This window comes from Anser cygnoides, chromosome 18 (genome assembly GCF_040182565.1).
Source record: "Anser cygnoides isolate HZ-2024a breed goose chromosome 18, Taihu_goose_T2T_genome, whole genome shotgun sequence".
Taxonomy (NCBI): domain Eukaryota; kingdom Metazoa; phylum Chordata; class Aves; order Anseriformes; family Anatidae; genus Anser; species Anser cygnoides.
In genome coordinates, this window is record NC_089890.1 from 11,826,659 (window position 1) to 11,847,929 (window position 21,271).

Here is a 21,271-nt window from a genome sequence, read left to right on the forward strand (position 1 = left end):
TCAGAGCTGTAACTCCTTTTTTAAACAGAGAAATGACAACAACAAAAAAGGGGGGATTATTTGTGTAGCTTTTTCCCCTTTCTCAGCTATAATCTCTCTCTCATCCCCAACCCTTCCAAATCAGCTGAAAAAACTGAAGTCACGGCTCTGTGTAATATTTCTCCCTCACTAAGCAGAGCCAGCAACACTTCCCTCCGGAGCCTGCGCTGAAAGTTCAGGTTGTGAAGAACAGAGCACTATTCATTACGTGTCTCTGCCACGGGCCCTCCCAAAAACCAAAGCCCAGCGCGCACACGAAGACAAGCCGCCCCCCTCCCCACGTCGCCAGCCACGACTCGGTGCCCTCCGAGCAGGCCATGAGCGAGCAGCGGTGGGGCCGGCAAGCACTGGCCCCACTGCTGCCATCCCACCACGGCAGTGACCACGTGAGGACAGTGTCCAGTGCCAGGGAGGCCGCCCAAGGATGCATCGGGGGCCGAGGACCCTCCGCTCGCCAGCAGAAAGGCTCCAGGGAGGTGACCGCAAGCAGCCAGCCCCACGGAGCCCTCCGGCACAACCCCTGCGCTTTCTTTGCTTTTCTTCATTTCTACTTTAAGAGGAAACATTTATGGTAAGTGTATTGCTCCCGATCACAATGGGAAAAGACTCCAGCTGGCAGGAAACCAAGCGTGGCAATGCTAAAAAACACCACCACTAGTCCTGGCAGCTACGCACACCCACATCATGGGCCAGGGGATGAGAAGTTGTCGGGGACTCGGCATCCCTCGCCACCCTGACGGCACCGCGGCCTGCGGACGGCCCCTCCTCGGCCAAGGAGGGACAGGGACAGAGCCCAGGCCCTCGAGGACGGGAGGACCCCGCACTCCCTGCAGCCAGGAGGCACCGGAGCCAGCAGCACGCACGTGGGGCCCTGCCGGGGTCACTCACCTGTCCCGCTGCCGCTGGAAAGCCGCCCCTTGTCTAGGCAATGCTCTGACACAAATTAAGATTAATTGCACAGCTGTCCGAGGAAGTCTGCTTTAAATAATCCAGATGGAAGCCAATGCGGGTGATAAATTAAGAATTATAATCTATCCTCTATGACACACAGAAAACATGCTCACAGATTTCCTTTACACCTCTGCGTATCAGCACACACACTCCCGGCCTAAATCCTAACCTCTCAGGGAGAGGCCCTTACTTGGCTGGGGAAACATTACAATCCCAGGCTTGATAAAGTGAGGACTCAATAGGCAGCCTTGAAAGAAAGCCATGCTATTCAGGTGGATCTGCCCCAGATGGCCATTTTTAGGCTGTGGAAATAAAAAGACATCTAAAAGAGCTGGTAATTGTCCCCAGAACTCGAAACACCACTATAGTTGAAAGAAATTCAACCACTGCAATAGAAAAATCACCAGCCCCAAGTCAAATTGTTGTTCTCCTCCCCCACAACACGCACACTAAGTGCCCCCACAAGAGCCTTTACCAGAGGCTTGCATTTGGCAAGCGAGCCAGCAGCCCCGCCGCACCCCGTCGGCTTCGGAAAGGTTCCTCCCTCCCGCTGCGGTGCAGCGGCCAACCCGCCCCGAACCCACATCTCCAGCAAAACTTCTCCGTTCGTGGTGCGCTCCGCCACCTGAACTTGACCATCATGTCATCCTGAACACAACAAAGTTTGCCAACCACCTTTGCAGGTTGTTTTTTCCTCGGAGGAAAAGGAAGGCTTGGAAAGGGCCGGAACAGAGGGGACGTCTGTGCCTCCCTCCACCTCAGGGCACGGGGCAAGTCCTCGCTCCAAGTGACCAGAACTCAGTTCAAGGCTCTGCCGCCAGCTCCCCGGGACAGGTCTGCACTGAGCTTCGAAGCAGGGCGTGCACACCCAGCACCTCCCAGGGTGATGCTTCCACCTCGCCGTGCTGGAAGCCCTCCTCAATTCCCGGCCACGAGCAGTACAGCCGAGGGCTGTAATAACCCTGGCAGGAGCTGAACCAGCTTCCGCCACGGATGGCTTTGGACAGAAGACAGAAAAACGCTGCAGAAAATTCGTGACGAAGGTCCCAATCCATCAAAGCAACAGAAGTTAAAGCACATGGTTGGACTGACTTCACCGAACAGCTCTGGTGCTCGGCTTCCGCACAAACAAACCCTGGCAGAAGCGGGAACTGTTTTAGATTTGGGCCCGGGAGGGCGCTCGCAGCCGCTCCCAGAACAAAACAAAGTTCTGTTATTTTTGTCAATTTCATCAGAATTGAGTCTAATATCCATAAAGCGTGTTTTAAATGAAATGAAAGAACTGAAAGAAGAATTCAAACGCTATTTCAAACACACTCGAGAAGTACCTGTGTAAAGATTTCAAGACTCCATCACGACACTACGCAGCAGAGACAGGTGAACAAATGTTAATCTAACTCAAGATGTATGCACAGCATAAATCTCCACATTCATTGTGCAGAGACAATAACATCTTCCCACAGCTTATAACTGTATTTAAAATTCATTTATGTAAATTACAATAGCACACATATGATAAAATTGTTAAAGCAGAATGTGCCCTTTGCTCAAAACAAAAGGACTGAACAAGCGGAGTTTTTAATAGTAATAAAAAAATATCTATTTCCAGTTCAATTTATTTTAAAATATAAGCTCTCAATCATGCACTATTAATTTCCCCAATTTATTCTGAAGCCAAAGGCAACAAATTGCTGTTATGGAAGCAATGACAAAACCACCATGTCAGAAAAAAGGGGGGAAAAAAAAGCATTAAGCAGTCAAATCTGATGAACAACGAGAATGAAGGAAAAGCCTGTGATTATGTGAACTGGCAAGCAGGAGTTACAGCACTAAAGAGAGAGGAGAAAAAGTGTTTAAAGCCTTCCCCTAAGAATGGGCATTGTAAGAGATATTCTGGGCTTAGGAAAAAAAGATCATTTTAAAGCTAATGTATTGCCCACCTCGTGGCTAGAGCACAGGGAAGCAGAATCCTTACGTGAACCAGAGGGGGAAGAATGGACTTTCTTGTAGGAAATTTCATTCAACTGTGTTTAAAATGAAAATGCACAAAGCTCTGGAGATAATGCCAAGTTGTATGTGGTTCCAATGAGCCTCTAACTCTGAACTCTAGAGCCAGATATTAACTTACAACCCACTCACAGTATCGAAAATAGAAGCATGACGTAATTAGAGCATGTTTGCATCGGTCAACCATGTCCGAAGGCAGGCAGCACGCCGATTCCAGCCCCCTGACCAATTAACTCTTCTTTTAGAGCCACAAGTCTCCGACGTGCCCGTCCAGCAGCACGCACCGGCTCGGTGAGAGGCTGGCACAAACACCAAGCGGCCTGCAGGAGGGCGCAGCGGGATGCAGCAACTCACCGGTTTGAGGGGGCAGCACGCAGGTGCAGCTGCTCACACCACAGCTTTCCCCCACAGCCCACCTCAGCAACAGCAGCGCACATTAAAAACAACCCTTACAGTATTTCGTCCACACGGAACCACTTCCCTTCAAACTCTTGCTCCAACTACTCCGCATACAGTCATGCCCGACATGCAATTTAAAAACATCAAGTCAACAATGCCCCTAGCTCCCTGTTTCTAACGGCACTGGAGGCAGTGACAGAAGTGAAAGGCCACCAGCCGAGCCCAGACCCCTCTCCAACTCTTTCCCTGAAGTCACGTCTCTGTAGAGCACGGCACGTGGATGCACTCCCAGGCGCACACCTCCTCGTCCTGCCACCGATGCTCTGCAGACAGATTGGCACAGGGCAGATTAATAACGACAATTACGCTCACCAGATGCTAAGGAGACGCGTATCTGAGTCACTAGACATGCTTGAAGACGAAAACATTTCCTGAAGTACCAGATGAGGGAACATAATCAGAACTACAAGTACCAGAAGAGTTAGTACAGCACAAAAGGGCAAACACTGGACCCAGTTAGAAAACAATGTTACACTTTCTATGGGAAATTAAAATATTAAGTTGTTATTTTCAGTCTCAGGGAGGTTTTCAGACAGTTTCCTCTCTTCCCCTCCAACCATAAGAGTAACTGTAAAGGTTTCAGAAGTCAAAAAAGTGCTCATTTTGTCTCCATGCTCTCAGCTCCCTCCCAGCTCTTAACAGAAGACGTAGGCACAGAGAAGAGCAGAGAACGGGGAAGCAGAACATTTTGCAATATTTTATCATCAAACGTAATCTGGATTAAAAGTAGTTTTTATGGAAGCTCTCAAGCAGCCTTATCGAATGTGACATTTCAGCCCAGATTTCTCAAAAGCACTTCACAACGGAATCCTTGAAAAGTGAAATTAATTGTTACTCTATCTATTAAACAGATAAGAAACAGAGGCATAGAGTTCCTCTTCCAGCCAGCACACAGCAACAGGACCACATGGGAGGGGAAGAAAAGGAAAAAAAAAAAAAAAGACAAAAAAAAGGAAAGTTTTTTCCCATGGAGACACAAAACCAGCACAGCAGTTGCTTTCATGCAGCCGGGCCGTCGGACCTGGTACTTGCCATCAGCTGATGTCGAAGTTTTGACAACTATGTGAAAATATGTAGTTCTAGCCTTCTAAAATAAAAACCCATCTGCATTTACACATCTCTCCCCGTGCAAGCACCAGCAAGTACCACAAGACATACCAGACTAGGGGAATTTTCTGCAACACGTCCTGGAAAACGCGTAGGAGATTTTCGTTTCCTTTTGCTCAAGAGTTCTGGGGAACTGGGGGAAAGGATTTAAAATAGCATGTTGCCGATTCACAAAGCGGGCATCTCTGGGGCTTTTCTTCTTCCTGCACCCTAACTCACGCTAGCCGGGCTGCTTCCGCTACTCCGGCAGCACGGCCGTGCCCGACGTGCTCCCAGCCACGCGGACTTACGGCCCGACACCGCCCCAGCACACACAGCGATGCCCTCTCCCTCCACACATCCCTCCAGCCCCGGACAAGCCTGTGTCTAACCCCCAAACCAGAAGCCTTAACCGTGACCGACCGAGGTGCCGGAGCAAAGCACTGGCAGGATTTATGACAAAGAGCTGTTGGCCTGCTTCCCAGCGGGAGGGATAGAGAGGGCGAGCAGGCGCTCGCTTCGAGCTGGGTGACGCCAGGCTCTGCCCGGCCCCGGCCCCCCGAGCAGGGCAGCGGCTGCCGAGCCCCCGTCAAGCCCCCCGCGCGTGCCGGAGACCTGGCTGCACAGCGTGCGTCAGGACACGTGTGCCCACATGAACGCCTGAATTAGAAAAAAAAAATTAAGCATTCACATGCATACCCATCTATTCCTAACACATTTTCCGTCACTGATTGCATATTCCAAATGAAGGCAACAGAGGGAAGAAAACTTAGAGAAAAATTAATCAATCAGCTACTTGAGCCTTTTACGCTTTCACAAATAATCAAGTAACGGTGGCAGAGTATCACTGAGCATCTTCCCCATTACATGCAGGCAGGAGTACCCAACTCCGCATCGTGATGAGCTGAAAGAGGTTGCATTGCAGGGCCTGCTCGTGGGGAAATTACAGCAGCGGGAGCAGAGATGACAGTGTGAGGCCAGGTAAAGTTGTAGTTTTACGCACACACACAACGATGCCCACTTCAACTTCCCTACTTCTGTTGCTTTGGAAGAAGGAGCAGAAGGGGATTAAAACCCACCAACAAGCCAACCCAGAAAGCTGCCGGCGGACGCCTGGGTACAGGCTCCAAGAGGGTTCCCTTGAGCGCATTCCCCACCTTCAGAGTCAGACGAGGGATGAACAGAAGACAACCCACTAGCAAGTGGGAAGCTCCAGGGAGCTGTGACTTCTTTGTTACTTGCTCACGTCCCCAGGGAGAGATCCCACACCACCCGTGCCCCAGCCCCCTCCTCTGCCGGGCGAGCACTGCGAGGATCGCCAAGAACTAACAAGCTGCACATGCTGCTTTACGGACGACAAAGCAGAGACGGGATAACTTGCACCAGTGTATTAAATTGGACTTTGTTACGGCGTAAGTTGCCTTAAAGTGGCATTAATGGTTATGGAAAAATACTCCCTCCCCCAGCTCCATGAGGCTGATCAGACCGAGCAGAGCTTTGCTTGTAATGCTGCTTATTTCACTTAAAGCCTCATTACAGTATCCTACTGCTGGTTTGCTTTTAGAGAGAGGGATGTCTTTACAGCATTAAAAAGGTCTTGTGTTTAATTAAATTAGCTGCACCTGTATATATTATGAGCAATAAATCAACTATAATTTGCTACCATAGGCAGCTATTAATCTTCCCTGTGTTATTTATTGCTCAGCATCATTAGTACGAAGGCTCTTCCAGGATACAGTAAGAAATAGCAGTTTAGGGACCAAAAGCTATAACTCACTGCGCTTTCCCCCTCTCCCTTTTTCAGTGGCGTCAATCACATTTCTTGTACACTTGAACAAACGTAAATATATAAGCGATTCTGGCATCCATTACGTGTGCGTATTCATACATATATTTATAAATAAAGTAAAATTAATGTCCCCCCTGCATCCGGGCCTTGACTTCTATTTGCACATATCCACCAGCAAAATGACACAGCTCAAAATACTAAGCACAAAAATTAAAAATAAGTGAAAATAAAACAGCTCTAGATTCTTGCTCTTTCACATTATGCAAAAAAATAATAATAATGTTGTAGTACTCCAGCTATGCCGTACAGCATCTCAGAATACAATTTAGAGACTTACTCACCTAGGGATCACAGACTGCGATCCACCGCTTTAGCAAACAGCAGTAGCTGGCTGTATTAGCAGCACTTTGACTTTTTTTTCTTTACACATACAGACATACTACTAGATTTTGCACAATTTGGCCCACAGTCAAGATCATGATGGCATTAGCAGTTTTGCTTCATAATTTACTCACAATCACAGAGTTTAGGAAGAAATTGTTCAGTACTAGCTATTAGCACAAGATGTGCAAGAACAGTACTTGCTTATGTTTGCAAAAAAATTTATTAAACATCTGTTGTGCCCCCCACCCCGTTTTCGTTCCTCTCACCTAGTTCCTGCCCCTCGTCCTTTCCTAGTTAAGCCATCACTTAAAGTAACAAAAATAAATCAAGATCCCAGGAGACTAAAAAGAAACAAAAAGAAACAAAAAAAAACAATCTCCAAATCCTCTACCCATAACTTCAGCCTGCTGCCAACATCTGTGTAAAGCAGCGTGCACTGCTCTCTGCTCTCCATATTTTTATTGTATTTTTTTAAACAGCTGCTACATTGCACCGATGTTCACAATGCATTAAATACCTTCCCCACGATATTTTTCAACTGCTTAAACTGACACGAGAGCATTATGCAACAGCTAATGTAAGAGAAGCTGCCTCAGTGAACGAATGCACAAGTATTTTGAACGCTTAATGTTGCTGCTAAATCACAAGTCCACTCTGAACACAGATCTTGCAGTTTCTATTTGATTTCTAGACTTGAATCCCGAATCACATCTCAGTTTCTCCTTCCCTCTGATAATGTACGCGTCTGCATATGATTTTATTTTTTTTAATTATTTTATTATTTTCAATAAAAATAATGGCTGACATTGACAATGCTAGAGCTTCAGGTAAGTGCCAGCCACCAGGACGCGTATATATAATTAGTGACAATCCCAGCAGGAGTGGAGAGTAACTTCCAAGCGACCTAGTTCTGGAGTTCGGTGAGGAGAGGCCCTGGCATCCTGCATCGCCGCCCTGTAGCGCTCAGAAACGCTGCTGCTCTGCCCCCACAGATACACCGGTCTTCACCACTTACCAGCAGAACACAAACTAATGCACTGAACTTCATTTACAAAAATAAAAGCCCCATACAGAAAGAGAACAGCCTTTTCAGAAATGAGCAAGCTAGGTTTCAAAAACTCTCCTCCAGCTGATAAAGCTGTGCTCGGGAGGAGGAGGACCCCATCCCTGGGGGGCCGAGGAGGGCCCCCCTGCCTCCCCTTCCCCACCAGCTCAGCCACCACCGTGCCCATCTTCCCAAACCGGCCTCCGTTCTCCCTCACGGCCCCACGAGCCTTGCTTATGAATGGGAACAGTCAGCTCCTCTCGCGAGCTCCAACCCTGCCCAGCCCTCCTGCCTCCCTCCCCACAACATTTTTTTCAAAACCGTCTCTGGAACTAGCAAAGAAAACACACGTGAAAAGCTCGAGGCTGGTGGGGGAGCAGGAAGCACCAGCGGCGGGGAGCAGCGGCACGCACTCGAGGCACGCACACCACACACAGCCGGGGAGGGAGCGCGCTACAGTCAGAGGACTATTAATAAAGAGAAAAATTAAAAGGACGTTCAGGAGCACTGCGAGCCAGATTGGGCACTGGCGCTGGATGGGGCCGCGGGAGCGCTGACACTAAACCCAGCAGAGATTATGTAACCTAAGCTGTCCGCGATCATCTGTTCCTCCGGCTCTGCTGCCCAGCGCCCGCGCGGCCTGGGCCGGGCCTGCTCCCTGCGCGTCCCCGCGCGCTCCCGAGGCCGACGCCACCGTCGCCCTCTGTGTGCCACAAGCACGCTGCCTTACGCCCTTCTCCGCTGCCAGGCCTGCCAGCACACACCTCACGCCGCGGGTGACCACAGCCCACGGGCACGGGGCTGAAGCGGGCGCTGCTCCTGCCCCTGCGGCACCGTGTCCTGCCCGCGCACCCCTCCGGGCCGCACAGGGGGCACCAGCCCACGCCTGCACCTCAGGCTCTGCCTGCACACGGAGACAGCTCCCAGCCAGGTAGGCACCCTGAGAAACCCACGTTATTTTCTGCAAAACGCTTCAGCCACGGCAGTACAATCGGCTCCTGCACCTGCAAAGCAGAGGAAGAGGAACTTAAGAGGATTTGACCTGCTCTACTTGACCCACAGGACCGACACCTACAGAAAGAAGCCATGTCCACTAGCTAACTGCGTGCTTCTCAGAACTCTTACTTCCTCCTGTTTTTTCATGGGCTGGGATCAACCGCTGCTCTACATGAAGTCGTTTGAAAAGCCTGCCAGCCATTATCACCTCTTGCCCCTTTTTCCACATCCTTCAGTGATGCTCGGCCCCGCCAGGAACTGAAGCGGGGCTGGAGGCACGCCGGGTGGCTGGCTGCAGGACAGCACGGAGCGCCCGCGGGCCGCCTGCTGCGCGGACGGGATGGGGCACGCAGGAGATGGCAGCGTGCAGCAGCAGCAGCCCCCCTCCTCTCCTCTCTCCTCTCCCGTGTGAGCTAGCCACAGGACACAGCCACGTTGAGCAGCTTCACATCAAACACTACCTGCAAAATCCACAACACGCAAAAACGCCCTCCCTACCTGAACCCAGAAGTGTGAAGACAAGAAACCTCTTGAAGCACATCTTAAAAAAACCAGTAAGACACAAAGCAACTACTGCCCGCGTCCAGAGCAGCTCCGCAGGCCGGGGGAGCCAGGCGGCTGCTGAGGCCAGCGCTGAGCCCACCCGCACGGCCACGGCCCCCCAGCACCCCGCCAGGCTCAGACCTCGGCGGCGCATTCCAGCGGGAGAGGGCAGCGGCGTAACAGCTTCTTGTTTATCGAGCCTGAATACCAATAGCTTCATCACCTCGGAGAATTAACAATACGAGAGCTCAAAATCCACTTTATTGGTTACGTCAAACACTGGAAGATGCTGCCCGAATCCTGGCGGAATGGCAGGAAACAAAAGTGGTCTCAGCATGAGCAGGGAGCAGAGACTTGATTATCTGCAATTAGCGAATCGATGATTCTCCAAGACACTGATTTAGGCCAGCACTTCTTATTAGCAACAGTCAAGGAAAGCACAAGGGCAAATTGCATCAGAGCCGAGCCCAGCTCCCAAATACTGTCTCCACTGAAAATTCACATATAATTTTGCAAGGACTCAAATAGATGCGCACAACAGCATCACTTAGATTAGCCTGCCAGATACAAGCTGAACCTGACCGTCAGTTAGGTGGCCTTAGTCACCACCACCATGGAAACAAGTAATTTTATTATTTTGCTCTGAATATATTGGTATCTCAGGTAGCTAGATGTTAACAGCCCCTTACTGCGGGCACAGGCACATTTAAGCAACTTTGCTCACGTTACACATCTGCACCCTTGCTGCAGAGCACAAAAGGCCTAATATGAAGCTTGGTGAGGTCCCTGGGAAGACACCCACCGGTTTTGGATTAGGCCCTTCTGTTTTTAAGCACTTGATGTAATTTTGTCTTGTAACATTACACAAGAACACAGCTGTATATTTAATCTCAGAGTTAAACCATTAATTTGCAAATTACAATATAGCAATACTCCCTATTAGTAAAGCCATTACACGGGTTATGTTCATTTTCTATCCAGAAGTTTAAACACAACAGGTCTCACTCAAACAGCTTAAAGCTAAACTATTAGTTCATTTGCAATCAGACACAAAGACAGGTATGGTGTAAAATATACAACAGCAGACAGCTTGAATATACATTTTACTTTCATTTGTCTGAGATGTTTGTGCCAAGAATCCACTTGAGCTTGCTCTTCACTCTCTTTTAATACAATTAGGGAGAAAAATTTGTTTTTAAAATGATTAAAAGCATAACACTGCCCAGTGTCATATACCCTCCAATAGTCTTCAATTTGTGTGACTGTCTTTGAAACTGTATCAGAGCAGTTACATCACTTACAGCATGTTTATTAATCCCTACTCCTCTAGAGGGGTTGCTGGAAGGAAAAAACCTTAACCCCTTTGTTTTAAAATAAAAGCACACACAAAAAAGTGACGTAGATATTTTAAATAAGACTCAGACAGGGTTGAACCCTGATGCAGAGGGTTCCCGTTTATACTCTTATGTGATAAAATTAAAAATGCAAAGTTGGGTTACTGTCACAGGCCCTCTGCACGAGCACCTCAAGAACGATGCAGCGATCTGCACCCACTGGGAACAACCCCAGCGTGGACCCAACAGGCCGTGCTATGCACAAAGTTGCTTGGTGATGATTTACCGAGACAAAAGGACGGGCGTCTTAATTCTTCCCCTTCGCCAGCCCAGATAAATTCCAGCCCTGAAGTACAGGAAATTAAAAGAGAACAATAAACTACCAAGACACGCGTCCATTGGGGAAGGAAATCCCGACGGGCGCGGGAGCCCTGCAAGAGTTAAAGCGTGCGCTGTCCCCGCAGCCCCGGCCCCGCTGCTACCTGCAGCCACGGCCCCTCGGTAGCAACGCACAAGGGGAAGGCGCAATTTTGAGCTTCTCTTTTCATCTCTATGGTGACAAAAAGCTCCGCGGAGGGAAATCAGGGTGCCTTCCACTCAAAAGGTTTCTCATTTTCAATGACTGCCTTTCACAATATTTTAATTAAATCCCTGGTGGGGAAGCTTTAATATTTTTTTTTTCCAGATTGTGGGGCTCACTTACAACAACTATAGTTTAAAAAAAAAGGGGGGGGGGGGAGGTAGTTTAAGTATTTTTAAAATAGAAAGATACTCTGAAGAAATAAGAATAAATCTACCAGCTCCAAAGTTTTACAAGCCAGCATGCAAAGGGGCCAAAAAGTCATCCAATGACCAAAATGTTCTGCTACATGCACCTTCTCCCACATTTTAGCTAGGTCTGAAGGACTAAACAGGAAAGGGGGCCCGAGCACAGCCCAGGCAGGAGCGGGGATGGCATCAGCAGGAGGGCGGCCCCTGGGGAAGCCCCTTGCTCCCCCTGAAGCAGCAACAGCACTGCTCCGCTCCGGGCAAAGCAGAAGATCCAGCAGCACACTGAACCGATGGCGCTGGAAGGCTGCAGTATAAAAGCAAGGTCACCGGATTTATCCTTGTTTCCCAGGATCTCTGTTCAGTGCCAGCAGCACACAGACAGCTGTAACCTCGGAGGACGGGGCACCGTGGGGGCCAGCAGCCCTCCCCAGCTCCTGCGGCAGGACTGGTGCAGGACCCACAGCCCCGCGGCACGCTGCGCCCCGCAGCCCCTGCCGCCAGGAGCAAGAGCTCCCCAGGTCAAGTCAGAGCTTTCTGACAGCTGAACGGAAAGGCTCCTCCAACATGCACAGGATGGAACCACTGAAGAGATGCTAAAAAGTTTGTGTAGAAGCGACCAAACATCCCAAAAATCAGAAGTGGTAAAATGCAGGAAGACCAGCTTGGGAGACTGTGGCTCCCGAGGACAGGCATAGTAAAGGTCATTAACAGCCTCTCCACCCAAAATACCTTCTCTAGGGCGCCCGTTTCAATAGCAAAGCAGAAGCAGTTCAGCTGAAGTTGCATAGTGTAGAAAAACAAATAACTCTGCAGCTGAAGTCCATGAACCGCGCCAGGAGATGCAAGTGTGTTAACAAACGTAAAGCTCTGGCCAAAGCACTTTACCTCTCATCCAAGCTCCCTTGTATGATGTGGCAATAATACCAGCTCTTTACCTCATATAATTGCTGGGAGAACACATTCATACTGCAAGGTACTGCAAACTCCTTAAAAACCTGGCTCTGTGACTGCAAAGTTTTAAAGTAACGAGACAAACCAGGAGAACATGTCATCAATTTGTATTTATTTAAAAGTTTAACAGTCTACTGAAGTGAAAAGCAAAATCTAACTAGATATGGGAAACGATACTCTCATCCTCCTTTAAAAATAAAAAATTAAGCACAGGGAGAGGCAATGCCACAATCCCTGCAACAGACAAGCCCAGTCCCCCTGAATCCCAGACCGGTGCCTTTGTCATCACGCTCAATAGAAAATACAAGTTATTCAGGCAGGCTGACTACTTATCCCGCGCTCCCGCCTGCTCGCTGGCAATTGCTATTCTAGGAGCTGCCCGATCTGTAACGACTTCTGGATGAGTCTGCATTTGATTTCAGGGCAAAGGCCGAGCCAAGAGGGAGACCCCGCGAGGAACTCCTCCCTCCAGCCTCAGCTCATTTTTTAAGGCCGTCTCAAAGATGAAAACAAAATGCTTTAGTGCTCACAGGGGCTAAATATATGGAGTTCGAAAATGAAATACAACCTCCTTTCAAAGCCGCTGATAGGCAAAAACTATGTTCTTTAAAATAAAATGCTGGAGCAGGGGTGGGAGTCATGCAGGACCAAAGGTTTCTTTTAAACTGACACAAACAGAACTGCCCATTTCTCATGTAAATTATTATTTTTTAAAATCATAATAACTACTGCAAGTCCAGCTACCCCTGTACATAAAACCCTTTCCACATACATATTTTCCTGGGGGAAAAAAGGCTTATCCCCACAAAGGAGTATGAAATAAATTGCTTTACTGAAGGTTAATAATATCCTGTCGCCGTGGTAAAAGACTCAATTACAAAACCTTCAGAAGAGCTCCCAAGGAACTCATCTGCCTGCAGTGACAGAGGCTTAAATAGCCAAAATACACAGAAAGGCTAAGCGCTTCCCAAAAGAGAGGAAAAGGGGAAAAAGATGGGGGGGTTAAGTAAAAAACCTGGAAATTGGACACTCAAGGTTATAAAAAAAAAACAAAAAACTGCACACACACACACACACACAACGATGATTCCTCTCTGCACACACAATTCTCTATAATCTCAGCAAGAATTATGGCCTAGGGAGACCAGCACTAATTTTAGTATCAGATTTATTATGCAGCAGGGAGCAGAAATCAGTCAGGCCCGTCTCTCACTCCTAATGGGCAGAACTAGATCACGCTCCGGGAAGGCTCCGCTGAAGAATAGCTCGGGCCTGGTGAAAAACAAAGCCCCTGGGGCTCCCCGGAGCACAAACACACTGCGTTCTTAGAAGCCACAATAAAACATGATGATACTCCTCGTTTCTACAGCGCTGCCTGCCAGAGGATCCCAAAGCACATCAGTCAGAGCTTCCAGCGCCTCACGGAGCCGGCCGCGGCGCGGAGCAGGGCGCAGCCTTCGGGGTGCTCGGGCTGCGGCCCAGAGGGGCCCGGTGCGTTTTACCTCCCCGACAGGGGTGCCGTTCAGGCAAGTCCTCTGCGGGCAGGAGGACGGCTCTGCCTGGCCCTCAGGAGGCTTCCCGGGCAGCGTTGCACCGCGATGGCAGCGAGGGCAGAGGCTTAGGAGCTGCTGAGGAAGGAGCCGAGCGCTGCCACCGGCATCGGTGCTTGGGGTGGGGGGGGAGTCCCCAGTGCACCGTCCCGCTGCCACATCAGCCCCCCAGGACACACAGAGCATCCCCCAGAAGTTAAGTGGACGGCAGCAGAGCGCCCTTCTCTGCTCATCTCTTCCCCTCCCTGCCCCAGGCTGTTCGCAGAAGCTTCAGCGCGGTGTGCTGCCCTCCGTCTGCTCTTCTCTACATCTTAAGCATTTTCCAGCCTAGTCCCTGCATCCGTTTGTCCCCCCTCAGACAGTGAACAACACCAGCACCATTCTTAAGATGCTTTGAATGCCCAGTGAAACCAGGCCTACTTCGAACAACTGTTTCCAATAAGCCAGCATCAGCCTTTCACAGAGGGCTGTCGTGACTGACTCACGCCTGCTCCCCAGCTCCCAAACAGCCCCGCGACGCAACGCCAGGGCAACCTTTGCACAAAGCTTTGTCCCCTCGTGGAACTGAAGACAACACACCACCACTCACACTGCACTGGCCATGGCTCAGCCGGGACAATGCCGGCTTCACGAGCCCTCATCTCCTCACTTTAACCAGGGCAGAGGCGACGTGGGCACAGCCCCACAGGGGAGGACGCACCCGAGGCAGGTCAGCAGCAGCCCTCTTTGGAGGCACTGGTTATTTCCACCGGTTTGGACGTTGCAGGACACGTGAGCAGCACTTCTGTTTTCCACATCCATAAAACAAGAGCGATGACAATCACTTAGCTCATCTCCATGTGATGAGAATAAGGGTCAGATCTGAGCTAGTTCCAGTCATTTCAGCGCTTCAATCTTTTACAAAAAGAAGATGCTGATGTCTACAGAAACCTGTGTCCCGCAGACTTTCAACTACATTTTCACTAAAACTTCTCCAAGAAGCATTTTTCGTTGGCATCTCACTAAGACGAAGACCAGAAGCTCTCAAAATATCACTACCTCATTTTGTTTTCAAATAGAAGCCAGGCAGGAACATGCTTCTAAAAACTGCATTACCTTACTTCTTTGTGTATCTAGGCACTTTACTAGTAGTTTTCTAGTTGTGTTTTTGAAATGGCCATGAGTGTATCAAGCAATTTAGGAGCTTTGCTTTGACCTGCTCTAATGGAAGCTTACAGTTAACTCCTGCTAACCTCAATGACAGCAGAGACAACCAGCAATGAGTAATTTAGAAAAGTCCACCAGAAATGTACATGGTCACTCATGGTTTTTACCTAGAGTAAATAACAGATAATAGTAAATAATAGTGCTAATGAAAATAGATTTAGAAGCTGTGAATTCTCCTGCATGTTTTCCTCCATCAAAAAAGCTGCCTTTTTGCCTCCAAATTTTATGGGGGGAAAACAAGAAAAAACATAGTAGTTTCCTGTCCAAAAAGTACCTCCGTTACCCCAAAGTCATCCACAAAACAGTTCACTTACAGCCCAAACTTAGCCCTGGACTACTCACGTCCTGTTCGTTAAGAAATCACAGAACTACTCCTGGCTCCTACCTCATTTCTTCCACCGACTTCCTCAGAAACCCTGAGCAGCTGACTTCGATGGAAGTTATGAGACTTAGAAACGGAATTCAGGCATTTTCACACCTGCCTGGAAAACACAAAAAGCAGGAGAGCAAGGGACAGAAGAGACAGCAATCAGGCCCTAGTAATCCTGGCCTCAACCAAGCAAACTTGAACCATCCATCCTGGTCTGCTAACTTCAATGCAAAACGCCCGAGCTCTGCACACACTGCTGCTTCTACCACTCCGGCTGCCAGGCAGCAGAAAGTCTCTCACATTTCTTAGGACAGTGAAGACCTAAGATCCTCCTTACAAAAACAGGGACCAGATTACCGTTCAGGAATGCCACATTAGATTTATTCACTCAATTGTACTGGAAGCGCAAGCTCTTCTTCTACAGAACAGCCCCATGTCACGTACACGGCACCCAGCGAGTCCACCAAAAACTACTTGTACGTTAATGCTGCACATTTCAGACCTGCCAAGCAGCAGGAAAATAATCTTGCACATAACCACCAAATTACCTCTTCCTCCCTCTGCCTCTTTACAGCCTAGAGCACATTTTTGCCCACATAACCAGCACCAATAAGCAGGCCAAGCAATTCAGGACTTGCTCTCTGATCTCTCTTCCACCTCAAGAAGCGCTTGGCAGCATCCATTTGTCTGCCTTGATCCAACGATCTCCAGTTCTCGGCAAGACAAACAGGTGCTGTTGTCCTTCTCTCAGCTGGAGGAAATTCAGAACATTTCAAGGAAACAAAGGGATGCACCCTCCGCAGATGAAGGAATGCACCTGCCAAAGACCTCTAAGAACATTAAGAAACAGAAATTTTTTTTTTTCCATCTTGTCCATATAAGATGCTTACCCTGCCAACCACGTTCCTTCAGTTGCAAGCTGGATGAAATAAGGTTACATTTTCTGCAAGGATACTTGTCCTCCCTCCCTTTTTTCTGTAGCCATCGTTTTCAAATGAATTGACACTTTATTTTACTTTCCACATATTGCAAGAGATCAGGATTACGCAGCATCAGCTGAATAAAGTTCCACACACGCTCTCATCAGCTTGATGTGTTCAGATGACAGTGATGGGGACTATAAAAGCATGAAGACAGATAATCACTGCTTATGTCGGCAATTATAGTTTCAATAAAGTTTCTTCATGGCTCTTTAGCATTAAAGCCTTTGGACTGGTAACTAAATTGCTTTCATTTTTTGTATTTTATGTTTTGCTTTCTCGACCCCCCAACACATACAAATAATTGATTGAGAGAAAAAAGAAATGCCCCTACTAAAATATCCACTGAAGATACCTCAAAAACAGCAGCCCAGAAATCTGAACTGACTTCTAATAACTACAACAAATCAAAGCCAGGATCACAAAACTCTGGGAGAAATCTTAACCATGGATGGCTTTCAGCTATCATTTTATTTGATCTGGAAGATATAACATAGAAGATGTGACCGGATTAAAACAAATCAAAAAAAAAAAGTCACACAAGACAAGCACAACTCCCCCTTCGTACATAAATTGCTGCGGACATCGCATGCATAACCCAACGCTTTGATCACGGTTCACGGTGATTCACCAGGATTAGGCTGACTTGGGGATTTAAAGCACACAGGCACCTGGCAGGAGACCCTCTCCAGCTCCCCTCCGCGCCACCGACCCACCCACGGGATGCAGGCTGACCAGGGCAGGGACCCCCGGGGGGCAGCGGGGGACAGGCAGGTGCAGTTCGGACACGGCACATCTCCGGCAACGCGCCCCTCGGTGGAGGCGCGTCGGGACACACTCCTCATCCAGGAAGGAGGAACCGCCGCAGCCACCCCTCCAGGCACCGACAGGGAAGGACGAGGGCCTGGCTGCGAGCAGCGGTCACGGTCCCGCTGCACAAAGGAGAACGCCAGGCTCCAGGAGCTGGGCCACGGGGGCGGAGGAGCGTCCGGCATGGCTGAGCGCCCAGCTCTGCGGGGAAGAGAGCAGCCAACGCTATCTGGAGGCAGGGGGCCCCCAGGACACCTGCAGCTTAGCATGCTCGCTCCTCTCCTCTCGTTTCTGAGGGCACCAGGACCGGCCTGCGCTGCAACGCGGTGCCGTGCGTGTTTGAGGCCGCTGCCAGCCCCTGCCCTCGCCTCCCGGAGCCGCCAGGCGAGCGCTGCGCCCCAGCCCCCATGGCAGCCCGCAGCGCCACGTGACGGCATCAGCCGTAACTCGCACCACAAACCACCTCTCGCACGCTGCGGCCTAGCGCCCTTATCTTGCTTCCCCCCTCCCCAAAGCCTCGCCCCGCCGGCGCAGTTCGGAAACCCGGGCACGCAGCAGGAACCTCAGCGTTCAGCAGTTGCAACCTCCACCGTGCCCCACAGCACCGGCACGCTTGAGTCAGGGCCTCCCTCCTGAGTTCTCAATCAAAAGTCGTTAAAAACAAAAAAACCTCAGTTTAATCCCTCAAACAAGTCACAAAGAGCTGGCAGCGCTCGATACTGCTTCGCTTCACGCACTTCCTTCCCAACGTCCAGGGACGCTGTCAGCATCTCTTCAGAACAGAGGAGACCGTTTACCTCACAGCACCGAACCCGGGGGTCAGGAAACAGCTGCGTTTTCTGCCACACTGAGATACCCTGGATAATCCCTTGTGCCATTTTTTCCTCCAGCCCTTGCTTCTTCAGGGTCAATGGCAGCATCCCCAGCAATATCAGGGCCTTGTTTCGTCTGGGTTCCCACACGCTCCTCAGAGTCCCATCTCCACCGACGCTAGGCTGTGCTGACCTCGGTGCTCCTGGGACACGACCATCACGGCACAAAGCGCGGGTTTTCAGGGGGCTTTATCACCAAGTACTGCTTGAACAGGGTGGAGACCAAACTTCAGGTGTGCTGCATATTCAGCAGACCACCCAGCCAGGGCCAGAGGTATCGAGATAACCTACAGCACTGACTGGAGAGGAAGGTCAGCTATCTAGTACAAATATATCAATCACTAAAAAACGAGCAAACTGAAACAAAAACACAGGGGAGCCCCAGCCACCAGACTGACACTCCCTGCAGCTGGCTCGGCTGGGCTCGTGTGGGACGTGCACGAGATCTCCCAGGATCTTCAGGACGCTGCAGAGAGCAGAGGCACAGCGTTGGACACCACAGCCCACAGCAGCCCTGCGCCAAAAGGTGGGGTGCTAGCCCCGTGTCCTCAGCAAATTCCTGCGATATTTCACATCTCCACATCAACTTCAGATTTCTTTTCCATCTTTTCTGTTCCCTTCTACACTTCACTAAGCACACAGCGTTGCTTTAAACTCTGTGGGTCTGCCAAGCACAATGCCAGAAGTAGGAAGATTTCACCGGCAAATGAGCATCTTCTATACTCTTCTGCAACATTTTGCAAACCTTTGGCAAACACGGGATAAACGCCGTGTATGCACCAGGCTCAATGTGCAGCTCAGACTCCGAGCAGAGAACAGCACCTGTGCATCTCTGAACATAAATGATTGATAACAGGGCCAAATGGAAAACTACACGTTTCCTGCTTTCAGTAAGTGCTTCAGAAAAAACACAAACAAGGTCCCTGCAGCAGCACCTTTCTCCAGCAGTGCGCCCAACAGAAAACCAGTGCTAAGGGTTTGCTGTTGACGAGCTTTTGCCACAGTCCGTGCCTCCAACTTGAGCGATACCTCTCAGTCCAGCTGGATTTACAGATGCTTGGGACAAACACTCCGCTCTTTGCACACTCCTTACACACCCCATCAAATCACCCTTCAGGAGGATTCCTGTACAACATTTATATAGCAATTCTAACAAAAACCTCTATTGACTCTCTACCTAGTAGGTTCTCTATTTCTGCCAGCATTCAAGGAGCTGAAACTCTTGCTGGCACTTCACAGTCCTTATTTTAAACAAATCAAATCTTCAGAATGCTTCTTCTCCCTATGCTCCTCACCTTCCTGTTCATGCAAAACAGCATAAAGATGAGCTCAGAATCTGGAATACTAAAACAGAAAGGAAAACAGCACAGGACAGGTTTGGGGGGGACTAGAATTTCATATCCTCTGGGCAATACCAGCATTCCCAATGAGCTGGGCTAAGCCACAAGGGCTGGATCTGCTCCAGGGCTTTGCCCAAGTTCCCAGCCAAGGGAAGAAGCACCGAGGCCTTGCTCTGCCCGTATCTCACAGTTACAAGGCCCATACAGAAGAAAATAAAACCAACAGGACTTAACAACTTCAAACCTTGGGAACTACTTAATTCACTAGATATTAGTTTCTTTCCCCCACCCCACCGTTTTCCCTCCCACCTGCCAGGCCACCTCATTACTGTCACTCTACATCAGCTCTTGCTACAGTAGTTTTCTTGGACCTTTGCCCCTTTAGTCAGCTTGAAATCTCTTCCCTATTGTACATCAGAGTCAATGGGAAATTAATGCAAGTCCTCGCTGGGGGGAGGGAAGGGCAGAGGGAATGACGCTTTCTGCTGCTGTTGATATTACTTTCCCCTCACCCTTCTTGCCACGTACACTTCACCAACATATTAAGAAGCCCTGTTTGCATTTAACTGCTCTTGCTAAAGTCTCTGGAACTATTCCTCATGTGCTGTTTCAAAAACGTCAGCAGGGTAGGGTCCTTCTTCCTAATCTAAAGCTCCGAGTACAATCTTAATACATAAATTAAGCCTACTTGATCACAACACTACATACAGCTGCAGATGTCCCAGCACGAGGAACGACTAAGCAAGGGCAAAGCACTTCCTAACATTCTTAACATTTTCTCTGCACTCAAAAAATAAAGGAAACATTTTCAGCAGGAGAGCAGCAGAACGTCAAAGTTTAGAAGTAACTTATTAATACCGCATGCTGATCCGACTACACGGCTTCACATTAACTTGAAAGTTACTCAGCAAACCACAATTTCTACAGCAATATCATCTCAGAAACCTAAGCCACGTTGAACACTACTCACATAGTTTACAGAATTATTCCAGTGACTAAGGCAAACAGAATGTGTGATTGCAGGACTAGAGACTAAATTAAGCTTAGACGATTTTTAAAAAAATCATCAGATACTACAGAGACCCAGCCTCGTGCTTGCAATTACTTTTCTGAGGCAACAGCAGATCAGTAAGTATTTTCTTGTGAGAGAGATCCTCTGGTGGAAGAGAAAAAACAAGAGAGATGAAACTGACTATCTGTGAAAGAGAAGTGATGGAACTGACCGTATACAAAGTACTGTCAAACACACAAAGTAATCTTTTAGTCTTTTTCTGCTACAGACTCCTCAGTTCAACAAAGCATTTAATAACGTGCTTTTAGTCCACCCTGATTCAGCAAAGCACTTACCCACATGCTTATGCCAACTTAAGTATATGCTTAAGTGCTTTTGCACAATAGGGACAGAGAAGATCCAGGCCCTGCAGATGAACCAGTTTCTGAAAGAAGCTCTTTTTTTCCCCGTAAAATGACTGGCCCTATCTACAGCTTCCCTTCCCTTTAGAGCATGACCCAAAATGTGTTTGAAGAGAACATTAAAATACAATTGAAAAGTCAAATAACTATTAGGAACAGCAAAGACATCTTCGTGTGACTTAACAAAATAGAAGAGCTGTTCTTTTTCCTTCCCAGCGTAGCATATACCTCGATCTGCATACATCACTCTACCCCGTTTCACTAGCTCTCCTCTAAAAATAAGTTACAAGTTCCCCTAATGCTTTGGATTTCACAACATTTATGAGACTATCACCAGAGTCAACAGGCTAAAAAAAGAATCCATTAGCATTAACT

At 48.8% G+C, this 21,271-nt stretch overlaps 1 protein-coding gene across 24 annotated transcripts in view; it reads right to left on the reverse strand.

Annotated features, from left to right (window-relative positions):
* The window catches only part of MSI2 (musashi RNA binding protein 2), a 238,815-nt gene that overhangs the window by 206,512 nt on the left and 11,032 nt on the right, over positions 1–21,271 (reverse strand). The gene's annotated exons all lie outside the window — the stretch shown is intronic.